The sequence below is a fragment of the Gopherus flavomarginatus genome, chromosome 2 (assembly GCF_025201925.1).
Source record: "Gopherus flavomarginatus isolate rGopFla2 chromosome 2, rGopFla2.mat.asm, whole genome shotgun sequence".
Lineage (NCBI taxonomy): Eukaryota > Metazoa > Chordata > Testudines > Testudinidae > Gopherus > Gopherus flavomarginatus.
The window spans coordinates 184207088-184224719 of record NC_066618.1 but is presented as its reverse complement, the minus strand read 5'-3'; the positions used below and the strand labels follow the sequence as shown (position 1 = coordinate 184224719).

The window sequence follows — 17632 nt, the reverse complement described above, 5'->3', positions numbered from 1 at the left end:
CAACTACTGAGTGATCCATTCCCTGTCATCCAGTCCAAGCATCTGGCAGTCAGAGGCTTAGGGTCACATCCCTGACTATCTTGGCTAATAGCCACTGATGAACCTAACTTCCATTAACTAAATTTTTTGAAGCCAGTTATACTTTTGGCCTTCACAACATCTCCTGGCAATGAATTCCACGGGCTGATTGTGCATTGTGTTTGTTTGTTTGTTTGAAATGTGATGCCTATTAATTTCATTGGATGATCCCTGGTTCTTGTGTTATGCAAAGGGGTAAATAACACTTTCTCCATCCCATTCATGATTTTATAGATCTCTACCGTATCCCCCCACTTAGTCATCTCTTTTCCAAGCTGAACAGTCCCAGTCTTTTTCATCTCTCTTCATAAGGAAGCTGTTCCATATCCCTAAAAATTTTGTTACCCTTCTTTGTATGTTTTCCAATTCTAATATGTCTTTTTGAGATGGTTTCACCAGAACTGCACGCAATATTTAAAGTGTGGTCATACCACTGATTTATATAGTGGCATTATGATATCTACTGTCTTATTATCTATCCCTTTCCTAACAGTTCCTAATATTCTGTTATCTTTTTTTGACTGCCACTGTGCATTGAGTAGATGTTTCCAAAAGAACTACCCAAACGATGCCAAGATCTTTTTCTTGAGTGGAACAGCTAATTTAGAGCCCCACTGTTTTGTATGTTTAATTGGGATTATGTTTTCCAATCTGCATTACTTTGCATTTATCAACACCGAATTTCATCTGCCATTTTGTTGCCCAGTCATGCAGTTTTGTGAAATCCTTTTATAATCCCAGATCAGCATCCTCCAGAATCTCATTTGTTTCACTCTTTTAGGGCCCATCTACATTATAAAAACAACCTGGTCAACAGACCTGGCTACAGCATGGCTGTTCAAGATGGTTGAAAAACTGGTTTGTCTTGCAGCATAGCCAGGGCAGAACCGTAGTTTAACCATATCACAGCATCCCACACAACCCGGCTCTGTCTGGGGCAGTGGCGGCTCCAGGCACCAGCGCACCAAGTGTGTGCCTGGGGTGGCAAGCCGCGGGGGCAGCCTGCCGGTCTCTGCAAAGGGGGCAGTCAGGCAGCCTTCGGTGGCTTGCCTGTGGGAGGTCCGCCGGTCCCGCGGTTTCAGCGGTAATTCAGCGGCAGGTATGCTGAAGCCGTGGGACCGGAGGACCTCCCGCAGGCGCGCTGCCAAAGGCAGTCTGACTGTCATGCTTGGGGCGGCAAAAAAGCTAGAGCTGCCCCTGGTCTGGGGCTATAATACAATTCAGGGGCCCAGTAAAAACATGTCTTGAACCCATCCATCTACACTGCAAGATCAAACTGTGTTAAGGGACAACAAGGTAGTAAACGAGTCTCCCGACACATTTGGCTATGTGGATAAGTCCTGACTCTGCTGAAACTACTATATTAGAAGCAGTTTTTTTTTTCCTATCCAAAGCTCAGTATTGCCCTATCTGACACCCCAGCTCTTTCTTAAATACGTGGTAGGAGAGGTGGCAATATGCAGATATGAGGGAAGGGCAGCAGTGAGAGAGAGTGAATATGGAAGTGAGCCTGAATTGTCATAGAGTTCAAGGCCAGAAGGGACCACAGATCATCTAGTCTGACCTCCTGTATATCAAAGACCATTCAACACGAGCCAGCCACATCCATACAAAGCCCAACAACCACAACTCTCAGGACATTAAACTATTGTGTGCCACAGGCGCAGAGCAGGAGAGATGAAACAGTTTTGATTCACTACTTGGCCAGAGCCAGAAGGTTTTCTAGGTGTGTACTATGCAATTTGTGCATGTGTTGGGATGGCCCTTAGCACAGTAATGTGCTGAGAGGGCTCCAGGGAGATGCTTGCTCAAAATTCTGCTGCCAAACTGAAGGGGGAGTTTAGATGGCTTCCCTGCCTCTGGGGAAGTTCACCCCCTTGCTGGATATTGTTAGATAATCACCAGGGCTCTTACAGATGTCTGAATTTAAAAAGAAAAAAATTAAATACTTATTTGAACAAAATATTCTTCAGGTGTATACAGTTTGTGTAAACACACTCAGAACATTTAGTCAGAAATATTTTTTAATGGCTTGGGAGGTTATGTTCTCACTTTCAGCCCTATGCTGCATTTCTAATTCCACAAGCTGAATACTGTTTACTTCACTTTACACTGTTTCTTAACTTGCTTACCACACGTTTTCAGTACTGCAGAATAAGCATTTCTAGGACACATATTTAATATGTTCATTTGCACATTGCTGCGGTCTCCCTCTTTGTTTTATGTTAGGAGAAAGGATTTTTGTTTAAATGGAAAAACAAGTTAATGGATTCCTCATTCTCCTCTTTGTGAGTACCTGGAGCTTAATTACAGCTGAAGGAAACATTTTTGTGGGGGCCCCTTGTTAAAATACTCACAGCACATCACTGCCTTAGAAGTAAATGAGAACAAGATATTGGTCCATTAAAGAGAAATTAAATAATGCCCACCCATGATTATATGAGATACTAAAACTGATGACCAGTAATGCGCTACCCTGCACTTGCTCACACTCAAAACTGCATTTTGTTATGTTTTAAATGCAGACATTTTTAACTAGGAAGAAAGTAACAGCTGGCAGATAGTTTTAATTAATGTCTTTCCTGTGGCTGTTTAATTTCCTCCCTTGAAGCTTTCAGAATAGCACAAAACTTCTCTTTCTTTTTATGTGCACTTGAATCAAATTTACTGGTTTAAACTACCTATGCTGCTGATAGGCAAACATTAGAGGTTTGCAAGTTCACTTGAAGGGCTGGAAGCATATGAAAGTCTTCATTCTTCTCCACATCTCAACAAAAATGATTTGAACTTCTTGGCTGTATACACACAGGAATTTTTTCTAAAATTTCCCACCACTGCTCAGCTTAGCACTCTTAACATTGCTATCACCGGTGGAGCTGCAACTCCAGGAGAATTTTATACAAGATTTCTTAGAGTAGGTAAGGTCCTTGACCCTGCAAAATTTGGCTGGAAATTTCACAGATTCACCCAAAACTCCACAAGAACTGCTTTCCTTGGAGTATTTCAGCACTTCCATTTATTTTGAAATCACCTTTAAAGAGACATGTATTTTAAGTTTTAAGAGCAATTTATTACAAGCATCAAGAATGCTTTCAGATGTGCTTGTAACTTAGATAATGACTAGCACATCTTTTTGCATATGAAGTTCATAATATTTACAAAAAGACCTGAATAGTCTGTTGTAGCCTTTCGGGTAAATATATAATTTGGCAAAAAGACTGGGTATCACTTGTGGGGCTGTTATTGTACCATGCAGAATACAAAATCTGTAAATGTTTTTTACATAAGTTGTAACCTTTTCAAAATCTCAACATCCCATATCATTTCAAGTTATTTCAATAATAATAGTTAAAGCAACAGATAAGTCACACATAAATCTTCCTCATTTTACAGACAGAAAACTGAGAGCTGCCCAACAGCAAAGTAAAAATAAATAAATAAATAAAAATGTCAGCTAAGCAGAGCCAGTGGGTTTTTTTTCCAGTTGAAACCAATAGACTACATAGGGAGTAAAGCTTGCAAAATTGGATTTATATTATTTGTTAATTTCCCCCTTGAAATTGAAGACATCTTTATGTTGTAGGACTTAAGCCTTAAATAGATTTAATCAAGGTGGATTTAAGCATGTGCACAAGTGTTTCCTGAGTCAGGGCCAATAACTATATTTATAAAGCATATTGGGTGGTGTAAAAGTATTCTGAAATACAGCACAATATTATAATAAAAAAATCAAGGAAAAGGAACGAATCAGCTTGTGTTTAGATTATAGGACTGAGAATAAATAGACATGGGTTCTATTTCTGGCTCTGCACGAGATTTCCTTTATGGTTTCAACAACTCACAAGGGCAATATATATATGAGCTAAGTATTAAATTCTCTATGTGAGCAAAAAGTCTATCGGCTTCAATGGAAGTTTGCTCATTTAAAAATAGTAGATTTTGGAGGCAGGTTTGCTTCAAGTTCTCTGTCTTTAAAATGGAGACATTACTAACACACATCAGTAATGCTACCACATGTGTTCATGCACTCTGTGCAGTGTGGTCAAGGTAACATTGCTATGGGAAACGTGTGTATTTATATAAGCAACCCTAACATTCTATTAATGAAAGTTTCCTGCATTTAATAATTATTAGCATTGAAAACAAAACAAGTTGAGGGTTTGGATATAAAAAGAAGACAGTGGGAGTGGGAATAAAAGTAATAGATATGGGACCAACAGTGATCATATTGAAACCCCTCTGGGGAAAAAAAGTGAGACTGTTAAAGAGACTAAAAGAGAGGAAGTATCAGAGGGGTAGCCATGTTAGTCTGGATCTGTAAAAAGCAACAAAGAGTCCTGTGGTACCTTAAAGACTAACAGATGTATTGGAGCATAAGCTTTCGTGGGTGAATACCCACTTTGTCAGATGCACATAATGGAAATTTCCAGAGGCAGGTATAAATATGCAGGCAGGAATCAGTCTGGAGATAATGAGGTTAGTTCACTCAGGGAGGGTGAGATCCTCTACTAGCAGTTGAGGTGTGAACACCAAGGGAGGAGAAACTGCTTTTGTAGTTGGCTAGCCATTCACAGTCTTTGTGAATCTAAAAGAGTCTAAAAGAGAGAAGAGATTAATTGAGACCTCAGTCTTCTGCTGACCTAAGACACTACAGTAGGATCACTAAAAGATGGATGGTATATGAGCACATATATCCTTCAGGACATTGCTCAAGAAGGCCTCAAATACAGTCAAGGCCTGTGGCATTAAAGGACTTAAAAGTAGACAGTGGGAATTTAAAGCAATCCACCATTTTCTAAGCAACAAAGAATGGAATGTAAGCGTAACATGATCTCAGTTGTTCCAACTATGAGCAAGTGCTCTGCTTCATTCTGAACAAATTACAGTAAATGGAGAAGTATCACTGGGAGCTCTGCTAAAGGCAATTACACAGTACATAGGCTTCGCCATCAAGAGGGCATATATGTTACTTTGCAAGGATATTGTGGGCTAAATAAGGGTGAAACCAGCACAAACTGCACAAATAACAAAAATTCCTTTGAACTACATCTCAAACATTTTTTCCCCATAGGCAGGCACAGTTGAAAGAAACGTCAAAGTCTGTACTAGAGAAATTTTCTAACTGGTTTGAAAGCAGTTTGAGTATAAATAAATAAATAACAAAAAAGATCAGGTTACTTTAAAATGAATTGACCTGGACAAGACTTAAAACCAGTTAGAAAATGTTACTGGTATAGACAGGCCCCAAGATTCTTTAACTGACTCCAGATGAATCTCTTTCAATAAGTTGGGAAGCAAAAGAGGAGAGAGCCTCCTTGCTAATAACAGCCACCAGTCAATAGGATCTCAGTTTTCTGGGGTCTCAGGGTGAGGTAGTTTGGCTGCATCCAACTGACAATATCATTCAAGTAACGAAAAAAGAAAACTTTTCAGGGTTCCAGAAAGAGAAGATGGACCCTTACTTTTCAGCACACTGGTGATACTATAGTCAGTATTCAGAAGGCAGCTCAGCAAGAAATTTCACATACGGTGAGCAATATGGGAGAGAGGACAGATCACTGAATGATGCTACATTTAAAACCCTTGCTAATGACACATTCACATAGACACTCATCACTACTGATTGAGTCCCATCTTCTATGATGCTATTGTAGGATAGCTTCAGACACATCAACAAGTAGTTACTGAAACAAACAACCCATGATCAAACAAAAATGGATAAGATCCCCAGCATGAATAAAGGGCCAGCTGATTGCATCCTTAACCCACCTGGAGATCTTTCATGATGATAAAAATCAGAATCTCCAAAGGAAGGCTAGAAAACAGACTGGACCCTTTCTGGGGACAATCTTAATTTTGGGGTCATCCCCCTGCTTCCGGTCAGTAGGGTTTACCAAACTCAGAAAAATAGAGTCCTGACATCTTTGAGGTTGACCTGGTTCCCTTACTTTGTAAACTTAATAAAACACCATGCAAAACTGTGTATTATGAAAAATATTCTTAACTGCGATACCATGATGTTGAGCCACAACCCTGGGATGTCAAGACATTATGCTGCAAATATCACCACATCATGTTTTTATAACTTTATCTAGGAGGACAAAGTCTGAAAGTTGGCAATTCTGACTCACTGGAATATTTAGCTAATGAAATCCAAGTGGGGTACTTTCTGATTCTTCAATACACTGTATTCATTGACTAAAACATTTCCTTTTTTCCTCCCAGCAATTATAAAACAGGTACACATACACACATCTCAAATATTATTTCTACTTCAGCAAAGCATATCTCTGTGTGTATACATTATACAACAGTGCATGTTAAAATGAGAAAGTTTATAATGCTCTCCTATAGCACCAGGTGCTGAATAAATCATGTAATAGAGATGGTCTTTTAAAACAGCCCTCTACTTAAAGAAGCTTGCACTCTGTTCTCAATACTTTAACAGAGACCTATTTAAATCTTAATTAAGCTTCAGTTACAAAAAAGTAGAACAGTTAGATATTTAGTGTCCAAAATAAGCTTTAACGTTTATAATCAAAATCACCAATTAAGTGATAAACAGGCCTATACAAAATCAAGACTGTTTTTTACTATCTAGATGACAAAGCTTTGCAATATATTAGAGAAATAAATAGGCCTGATGAATTAATTATTAAAACTGTCTCTGTTGCAGTTCCTCAATAATCCTCATGAATATTCTAAACAGGGTGTCTTATCAATAGTTTAAAAAAAAGCTTGAAAGAAGTTTTCCTCCTACTTAAAGTAAATCCACATTCATCTGTATAACACATACTTTCTCTATACTGTTTAAATTATCTCCATTTAAAAACAAAGCAATACAAAAAATGATGAGGTTTTTAATCTTTAGATTTTATGTAAATATGTGTTATGATACCTTGTAGAACGAGTTGAAGTATGTGTTAAGATTATACAACATATTCACAACAAAAAATCAAGAACCACAAAATGAGATTTTTACCTTTCAGGAAAATATAATATATAATATTCTAAGTTATATAGCTTCAGCCTTAATTATTCTTCTTTTCTTTCTGATTTCTGAGGAAGTTTACATCTTTATGAAAAACCCTTACACAGGTTTTAAAGCAAAACAAACAGTGCTTTGATTTCAGTATGGATGTTTTCTGCCACTTCACTATTCATTATTGCAGTCTGTTAAATCTGACACAAAAAAAGTCAGTTGAACATCCTGATAGTGAGTATCAATATCACTGGGAATGAAATTGTGAGCAATTTATTTAAAGTATTTGTACCATAATTTTTTAATGAGAAACAGTGCTGAGTTAGGATTTCCTGTTCAACTTGATCTGATTACAAAAAGAGTACTCTGTAATCAGTTAAGATAATTTGAAGAAGCTTCTATAAAAGTAGTGATGGAGATCAGAACTGTATACCTTAAAACAATTCTGACTCGGGAACCTGAAAATGAAGATTTGCTAACCCGTGCAGCTACCTAGAGAAGAGCAAAAAATAGATGCTCTGTACCTTTGTGGAAGTATGAATTTATGTTACATCTTTTGAGCTGGTTCTTGAAAATGCCCTATGGACTTGATGCTACATCAGAAAAGACCATGGAGAATTTTGGCAACAACTTTAATGGACCAGGCTCAGATGTTGCCTACAAAACTCTCTGCTCAGAGCTCCTATTGAAATCAGCAGCTGTTCTGCACACAGAATCTGTTCTACTCACATTACAATCACTGGCAAGACTTCTACTGACTATTCTGGATTTGAACCATTTAAAAGTTGATTGTTGGAAGAGTTAAATAGGACAGAGAAGTCACCATACTTGTGATTCCTGCACTAGTAAAGATAATGAGAGTTCTTCCAGATCCTTGAGTGAGAGCAGGTTTTAGCTCTTAATGTATATTTGTTCCTAAGAATGCTATAGAGCAGTGTTTCCCAAACTTGGGATGCCGCTTGTTTAGGGAAAGCCCCTGGCAGGCCAGGCCGGTTTATTTACCTGCCCCATCCGCAGGTCTGGCCGATCGCGGCTCCCACTGGCTGCGGTTCGCTGCTCCAGGCCAATGGCTGCTGGACCTGCGGACGCGGCAGGTAAACAAACCAACCCAGCCCGCCAGGGGCTTTCCCTAAACAAGTGGCATCCCAAGTTTGGGAAACACCTGGTTATAGAGAAAGAGGAAGAAATGTCAATAGTTCTATTAAACAGAGTAGAACAATGGTTTTTAAACAAGATTAAAACTTCCATGGGATAAAATCTGAGGTTCAAAATCTCTAGAATTCTTGTAATAAACCTAACTTCACTGCAATGAGATAACAAATCATTACCAAAATATTGAGGTTATTCTCAGAATCCAGGGTAACCACATAGATCTAACGGTCTTTACATCTTGTATCATTGCTGTGCTTCCAGAATCTTCACTATGTACTGTATCAAAGCAGAAACTCTGATTTACAGCATAAAATGGGCACTTTCACACGTGTAGAATCTATCCTTATTGAGCATTTACTTCAAAAGCTCTTACGAAGCTAGCTCTACTGCTGCTCTCCATAGTCAGTAACGTTGCATATAATATATGAGCTCTAGACAGCTACAGCATATGCCTATGAAAGTGAACAGAAGTTTAGCAACCATTTGGGGCCTGGAGGGAAATGTCAGCCAAATCACTAACAAATGTACTTTACTTCTGCTCATTTCTGCTGTTCCCCTTGAAAAATCATTTGTTGAAGTGGCAGTTTGCATACCTAAATATTCCCTCCTCTCTAAGTCAAATACAAGGTAGTTTTTCAAATACAAAACGTAACACGTTAATATGGCTGCCGATATAATTAAGTGGCAGAAAGGTGATAGAAAACTCTTGTAACAAGTATAATTTTAAGTTTATTGTTTTGAAACATGGAAGTTCATTTACCAAAATAAAGCAGCATGGGAGGAACTATTTTTATATCTCATCACTTGCCATTCTTTTGCTTGCAACCTTTGCTTTGTCAACACTGTGCCCCTCAATGCTCGCTTAGTGTCCTTCCACAAGCAGCTGCACACCTTTGACAATGCTGACCCTAAGTCCAGAAATATTTTTCCTGATCCTATATACCATGCAATTTCACTGTCCTCTTTCAGATTCCTTACCAAAAAGAATCTTAAAGTAGGCCTGATTGGTTTAACTAATGGTGTGATTTTAAACCAATATAGTTAAATCGGTGCAAAGCCCTATGTGTTCACTCTCAATTTAATTCAAACCTGGTTTATTAATTTGGTTGGTAAATTTACAAAAGCAAACTAAACTCATGTAATCTGTTTTAAACTAATGTAGTGTGTCCATGCTTTAAGTAAAAACACTTTTTGAACTTATTTCAGTAAACTGATGTAACTTCTGCATGTAAACTAAGCAGTTTTTTAGCCAAAGAAGATTGTACTTTGGTCTCAGAACTATAAAAGCCCCATTTCAAACTCAATTAAACATCATGTTACTGAGTTTTAGAAATTACTCTCCCATAGTGTGCATTACACCAGTGTATAGACAGTCCCTAAGGCTCCTAAGTCACTTTTCAAAATGAGACTTATGCCCCTAAATCAGTTTGGCACTGCAATGCTAGTTTCACACCTGTTTAATTACGCTGGTTAAAAAAAAAAAAAATCACACCATTAGTTAAATCAACTGTGTGTTGATCAGACCTAACTTTAGATGTCTGTGAACATTTTGCTGTTTGTAAATACTAAGCACACACTTCAGTTTGTAACACAAATATTTCACATTTCCTAGCTTTGTGTGCCTTTCTTATAGCTTTTCCTTCATTGCATAAACCTAGTTGTTTCATGCTAAGCAGATTCAGTTATGATATTTGTGTTGGGATTTGTGAAATTTGCAGAAAAGCTACAAATACATCAGTTTCTATGCTAAACTTCCCCCCACCCTAAATTCCCCCACCCCACCCACCACCACAATTATTGCTACCACTACTATAGCTCTGCCAGTGAGAGTGCTAGTGTAGACAAAGTTCCAGGCAGGTGCTGGCATTGTTAACCAGCATGTTGTTATCTAATCCTGCTCATAGCAGGTCTAAGTGGCATAGTGCTTAAAATGTTTGTTTGTTTGACAACACTCCCTATAGTGCTCCCAATGTGTACTGAAGACAAGGCCTAGAGGGTTCGTTGATGCAATCATAGCTACTGCCAGAGTCAGTGAACCTTCTTCCCACATCTCTGGCTCACAGGTCATTGAGATACTCGGGACTTCAACAGGAATTTGGTGACCACCAGAAGTAATTTCCTTGTGCATCTATGTAAGGACTTGTCCTGATCTGTCTTTACATAGGAGCATTTTTTAATTGCACGTAGCCTATTTACAAACATCTTCATTTGAGATAATTACAGGAAACAGCAATACTTATCTATTCCATTACTGTACACACAGCATAAAACTCACCTACGAGTTCAAAATGGTGCAGGTGGCAAAACGTTATAAGGCTAACTAAGGGGGGTGGGGCGGGGAAGGGAGAGCAGTAGCCACATGTTTCAAAAAGAGCAAACTAAATGGCTTCAAATACCTAAGCTTGTTCAATCACTTCATAGGACACCACTTCAGAATTTGTCTCATCACTAAAATTACAATTCCATTTTGCAATATCCAGCTCAGATATAAGATTCTGTTTGTACTTTCACAAAAAGATGAATAAAGAAGAATGATCACTTCCATATCATCACAAGAAACACCCTATAGCCATGCGATCTGAGCAACAGATAGCAATTTTATTAATTCTGCTTTCTTTTTTCCACCAATATAATCCTGTACGTGTGAGTGAATTAGTAATACTCAGGGGAACCACCACTGCTTAATATATGAGATTTGCTAGCAATCCTTTATGCATGAAAAAAACCAACCCTATACACATGCAACCCACATATCTGAGCCAAAACTTTCAAATCTCTGTGCCTAAAAATAAGGGTTTAGCAACCAGTTTGAGGCACTCACGTTTGAAAACCCTGCTTCTTCAGTTTTACCTATAGAATAAAAAGTAGCAATAAAAAACAATTTAAGAGGTTGGCATGATATTTTATATTGATGTGCTCAAAATAGTAACAGCTGTTTCAGAGCTGATGGCAATATTTTTTGAACTACAGTATTAGCACTCTTCTGACTATCAAGCCCTTTTCCCTAGGGGACACGTTCTGTGAAAATGTGGCAACAAACTATACATGTGAAATGGAATCAAGTTCATTTATAGACCTCATAACTCAATGCTGAATGTTCAAAATAGGCTCTGAATTTGTATGCTCAAATTTTATGTGTATGTACCTTTGAGCACCCAAGTTTATGCACGATAAAAACATGTTTTATGCATGGAAATTGGCTGGTTAGATATCTAATTATTTAATATGCCCAAGGAAATGGTATTTGGTATATTCAGGCATGGATTTTCAGAAGCACAAAAACTCAGGAACCAAAAAGTGGGTTCACATAATTCAATTGCATACAAATTTTGGCCCTCATGCTGAAAAAGTGGGTTTCAGAGGCTATCTCTGTGTCCATATAAAGCCCCCTAGGCAGATCAGCTAGCAGAACTGAATTTTCAAAATCTCTTTTGAGCATTTGTCCCTTAGGGGTTTATATTATTGCCAAGCATGTAGAATTTATTGGCACCACATATTCATAAACAAACAAATCGAACATGAAGCTTGTTAATTTGTGTTCCCAAAGGAGGATAGGTAAGAAAAAATAAACTGACGTCTCTTTTTCTAATGTGTATGTTAATTATGTTGAGTTACCATGTTTGCAAATTTGTAATATAATGTTGAAAAAAAGATCACCAGGAACCCACCAAATGCTGGCCATGATTGGAGAAACTGAACACTAGAAAATCCTAAAATTCACCAAAATTAAGCATTATTCATAGATTCCAAGGCCAGAATTATTAATATCCCTCTGTTTTTTAACACCAAAAAAGGAAAAAGTCTGTTGCATTACCAAGGAGAAAGTAAAGACAGGCAGCTGTACTGTACCAGTGCTGAACTGAAACATTTCTTATCTCCTACCTGAATATCACAGGCATTGGCTAACCTGGGCTGGAACCTGTGCTGTTCACTAGGGAAGTAATAGAAACATTCTTCACAGGTTTTTTTTTTAAATTCAAGCAATGACTGGGTTATTCTAATTTAAATTCTTAGCGCCAGTTCATGGCTTATCTACTGTTGCTGCATATGGGAGGAAGAGAACTCAAAGCTACCCTCATTAGGGGCAGCATTCACAAAGCCGCTATTTCCCCTCCTGTATAAATGCACAGGGAATGGATGGAGTTAAGACTTCTTCCCCACTGACATGCCACCTGGCACAGCCAAACCAGGGGACAGACACTATGGCAGGTATGGGACCAGTGGGACACTATGGCAGGGTATCGCCCCCACAGCAGGGGGAAAACTCTCTGAATCACTGTCCGTTTGCTGGTCTGCTCCTGGGGCAGCACAGCTACCTGTTGCCCCATCCACTGGGATTGCGACAAAGCCAAAATGTAGTCCTTTGAAAGCGTATACCTAAGGTTACAGGCTTATACTAAACTACTTTAATGTGTACTCGTGTTTTGGAAATAAGTTTCAGCTTCAGTTTTAAAGTCAAAGGGTTGCTAAGAGTGGTGAGGCTGAAGATATCAATGTTTTAGTGGTTAATTCATTTTAGCACAGAAACAAACCTTGTTTACATGCAGCAATAGCAACTACCTATTAAAATGTTATTACATGCCTGAAAACCAAGTACCATGACCAAAGGTAATGATAAGCCACATTATTGCTATCCAGGAACAGATAGTTTCTGGAACTGATGTTAATGGATTTTATGATAAGAAAATTTACCACTGGGTTAACATCACTTGAAATAACTGTGTAATTTATATTAAAACTAGGGTTAAAATGATAAGATATCAGTGAGTATCAGCTGGAAATTCAAAATAAATAAGAATAATTTTGGAACTAGTTGATTGCATACTTCAGATGAAGTCATTTGTTTCTGTGAGAAAAAGATTTGGCCAGAGATTATAGATTTTTTCCCCGGGAAAGCATTTTGAATATCAAAATGAATAATTGAGCAATTATGCAAATTCCTAAACTTTATAATTTTAGAATTACCTGGGTTGAACTGTCACTTCCAAAAACCTTAATTTGTACAAACATTAACTGACAGGCAATCTTCATTGACAAACTGATAAAATCTTGTACTAAAAGATCCACAATAATTCCATGTTAACCATCAAAATTACCTACATAGAATACTATGGAACTCACATACATATCCACTTAGTGCTAAGCCATCGATTTCAAGCTGTTACGCTGATTGTTTAAATTTTAACATTCTGTGGTAAATACATTACTTTAAAATAAATTCAGTCATACTTTGTCACATAGTGTCATTTAAACTTTTCTGAAATTTCATTGTTTATTTCTTTTTTTATTAACATAATGTAGAATTGCCAAATATGCATTTTGGTAAAGCAACCTAAGTATTCCTAAGCTCATGGAAAATACGGTATGGGAAATTTGTTAGTTAAAAAGGGAGGCAATGTGGCCTACTGAATACATCACTGGATTGGGACTCAGGAGATCTGGACTCTACTCCTAGCACTGCCTTTTAGATTGGTAGGTGTTTTGTGCCAGCCACTTCACCACTCCATGCTTCAGTCAGTATCAGATTTACCATGGTGCCGGGCGCACAGTCCAAAGGGGCCCTGGCCTGCTCTTCTCCGCCTCTCCCCACTCTCTCCTGTGGTGGCAAAAGCTTGATGCAGCTGGCTCCTGCTGCAGCAGGGCAGGCTCTGCTGGCAGCCAAGCTCCTCCCCCGGAAGATGCTATGTTCCCTCCCCTCTCCCTGCTGCCGATCAGCTGTTTGGTGGCAGGGGAGAAGGGGAAGAGTGGAGCCTCAGCACACTCGCCACTCCGGGAAGGAGGAGAAGAGGCAGGAGCGGACCTTGGGGAAGGGGCTGGAATTGGGGCATACCCCCTCTAGCCCCCTGCCGTGAGTACCCACATGACTCCAGTCCACACCCCTAGCCCCCTGCCCACCCTGCCCCTGCACCCCCCTCACACCTCCCCAGCCCCTGGCCCTGACTCCTGCACACCCCTCCACACACACACACCCAGCCCCTGCACCTTCCTCACAAAGCACTTTACAATAGTTAGCTAACAGTACAAACAATATTTGGAAAGATAATTAAGTGGTCAGTTGAGACCCTCTGCAATTTTCAAGTGGTCTGTGGAAAAATAAATTAGACTACAAGAACAATCAAGATACCTCACTTTATTTTCATTTACTTGCTATTACTTATAGGAAGAGGATCAAGAAAAAAAGAATGAAAAACAGGGGTGGAGGGAGATAAGAGAGAATGTTCTTCTTCTTGGCTGGTGCCCAAGGAGGGGCCTCAAAAGTGAAGCTGAGCACAGGGCCGGGGGGGCCCCACTAACTCTAAATCCACCACTGGCTGTCACGTCTCTTGGGCTGTGTCGACTGATCCCCCCAGTCTCCAACCTACCTGAGCAGTACACCAGACATGGCCCTGCCCACTAGCTCCTCTCCACTCCCTAGCCCACCCCCACTTGCTCCCCCCCAACACTTAAAAAATGATTGCTTGCCGTCCCCGCCCCCCCAGGCTTTTCCAGCAGCCCTGTTGCCAGGTACCCAGTTTTAGACTGGAAACTCTAGTAGAAAACAGGACCTAAGAGTCCAGTTAGCAGTGCTAACTGGAAACTAAAAGTCCAGTTATAGGAGTAACCATATTAGCCTCTGCTCCTCCCACTCTCAACACTCACCCCAGAGGGCTGGAAGAGAACCTGTCCTGCTGCTGCGGGAGGAGGGGCAGTTCAGTGCAGAGAGAGACAAAGAGAATGGGCTAGAACCAGGTAGGTACCCGCTCTATGTGGACAGGGCTGGGGGGGTATCCTGTTTATCCCCTCCCCAGCCCTGCTGTGCTTGCAGTTTACCCCTGGCCCATCTCTTGCTCCAGGGACCAACTCTAGCTCCCGCCCCACTGTGCTTTTGCCCCAAGCCCCCTTTACAATCATTCCCCGGGGGGTCCACAAATATTTTTGGCACTGGGCCCACAAAAAGTTAATCCAACCCTGGCTTCAGTGTCTCCATTTATAAAATGGGGAGAATGATACTGACTTCCTTTGTAAAGCACTGAGATCTACTGATTAAAAGTGTTATATAAGAATTTATCAAAAAGTCCTTGTTCAATATGAATATATTTTCACCTTTATGTTCTTACAAAGAACAGGATTATTGTTGATGATGTGGAAGAAGATGAGACAAAGCTTTGTAACAGCTTAGATCAGTGCTTCTCAAACTAGGGTCACCACTTGTGTCAGGAAAGCCCCTGGCAGGCTGGGCCGGTTTGTTTACCTGCCCTGTCCGCAGGTCTGACCGATCGCGGCTCCCACTGGCCGCGGTTCGCTGCTGCAGGCCAATGGGAGCTGCTGGAAGTGGCGACCAGCATGTCCCTCGGCCCACACCACTTCCAGCAGCTCCCATTGGCCTGCAGCGGTAAACCGTGGCCAGTGGGAGCTGCGATCGGCTGGACCTGTAGACGAGGCAGGTAAACAAATCGGCCCAGCCCGCCAGGGGCTTTCCCAACACAAGCGGCGACCCCAGTTTGAGAAACACTGGCTTGGATGACTGGGGCAAAAGAGAAACAAGATTCATGCTAGCAATGGACCTAATGCCCTTTTGAAGGACACTGAAAAGAAACTCAAGTCCTGTCACTCTGCATTTTACCTACATGAACCTGAATTACTCACAACAGCTAGTTTTCCAGGATGTGTGTTGTAATTGGCAATCAGTATTTGCCTAATTTGGTTTCAAATAAAGTCTTAGACTGTGTGACAGTCACAGAGGATTGATACTTTGAAATGCACAGCACCGTTTGCAAAAAGTTGGGTGATATCATGGGGAGAGTGCTCAGCTCCTTACAATAAAAAGTAGGATGGAGAACAGCAACTTTACCTTTTCATAGAGCAAAGCTGGGTTTTTTTTTTTAAAGAAGTACTTTAAAAACAAGAAAAACATCAGTAACTGACACAATAATAGGAGCAAATGAAGGCAACCTTCAGCAATAGAAAGATCAGGCAGCATCCTGTCAAAAGACTGCAATTACATGTTATACAGTAGTTTTACAGTATCCTCTGAAGGCTTGTCACACAATTATACCTCTGCGGAGGCTGAGCTGAGAAGGGAGCAGGAGGTGTGCCTCCCAAGCTGCAGAGCCTGCACTCAATGCCTCCCCAAAGGCATTGGGGTGGGGAGCACTGAGCGGCAGGAACAAACAGCTGTAGCCAATGCTTCCTAAAGAGCAGTGCTGCTGGAGCACAGGGGCCCTCCCAGCCCAGACACTCCATCTCTGGGGCTGGCAGCACTAGCTGGCTATACACCCAACAGCTGGTGCCTAACTATGGCTGTTCTCTGAGCAGATGCGCTGTGACTAGAGAGAGGAGGGTTCTCTCTGTCCCCTTGACACATCCCAGCCATCATTTAGCTTTCCCCTGTTCAGAACAATTCTAGCACACTCAATGCTGTAGCTCCAGCATCAATACCCATCTTTACTGTATTATGTAAAACAAAAAGAAAATAAAAGACAGACTCCCAGTACAGATAAAATGCAGGGCTGCTAGATAAGTAGCATGCCTCTACTCCGATATAACGTGACCCAATATAACATGAATTTGGATATAACGCGGTAAAGCAGCGCTCTGGGGGGGCAGGGCAATGCGCTCTGGCGGATCAAAGCAAGTTTGATATAATGCGGTTTCACCTATAACGCGGTGAGATTTTTTGGCTCCCGAGGACAGCGTTATAACGGGGTAGAGGTATATTCAGTTCGGTAAAAAGAAAACATCCTTAGGTTTTTTTTGTTTTTTTTTAAAAAAATCTCTTAAAAATCAAATCTGAATGAAAAAACCTGAAAACTGGGCATTTGGTTCCTGTCTGATGAGATGATTTTTTATTTTAAAAAGGATTTCAATTTGTTTAGTTATAAATGACATAAGTTATAAGTTTTCCAAGAGCCAAGTTACATTTTCAGAGAGGCACCCTGTCAAATATAGATGATTTTTTAATCAGTATTTCACTTGTGTAGCAGAGAGATACATTAAAATTTGGCATGAAATTGCAAGACTCATTTTTAGAAGGAAACATGTTGGCAATGTGTGAGATGCCAAATATGTCACATTGAAAGCTGGATCACATGATCTTTACTTACACCATAGGGAAGTAAAGTATTGCAAGTGTCTATGCTGTTTCTGAACTCTTTTGAATTATGTGCAACTCTCAGAGAGTCCTTCATAGCCACATGGAAGCTACATACTAATATTTTGGCTCTATTGATGGTTTGTTCACTGAGATCCTGATTTTGCTAACTTATGGGGCTTAGAGTTTACTACCATGAGTGCTAGCACTAATCCCAGTAGTGAGTGTTTGCATGTTCCTACAAAATGTGATTGGTTTCAAGGGGGCTAAGAGTACCTCAGCTCACAGGAACTTACGTCAAGAAAGGAAGATGTCAGCCTGGCTGGGCAAAGTGTTGAGGAGCACTTTGC

At 40.1% G+C, this 17632-nt stretch overlaps 2 protein-coding genes across 7 annotated transcripts in view; one reads left to right on the top strand and one right to left on the bottom strand.

Moving 5' to 3' along the window:
• GFOD1 (glucose-fructose oxidoreductase domain containing 1) overlaps positions 1-932 on the top strand; it is a 541281-nt gene extending 540349 nt beyond the window's left edge. The window contains exon 4 of the transcript XR_007772754.1: positions 922-932. The gene's annotated coding sequence lies outside the window, so the exon portion shown is untranslated. The remainder of the gene's footprint in view (positions 1-921) is intronic.
• The window catches only part of PHACTR1 (phosphatase and actin regulator 1), a 460275-nt gene that overhangs the window by 373523 nt on the left and 69120 nt on the right, over positions 1-17632 (bottom strand). The gene's annotated exons all lie outside the window — the stretch shown is intronic.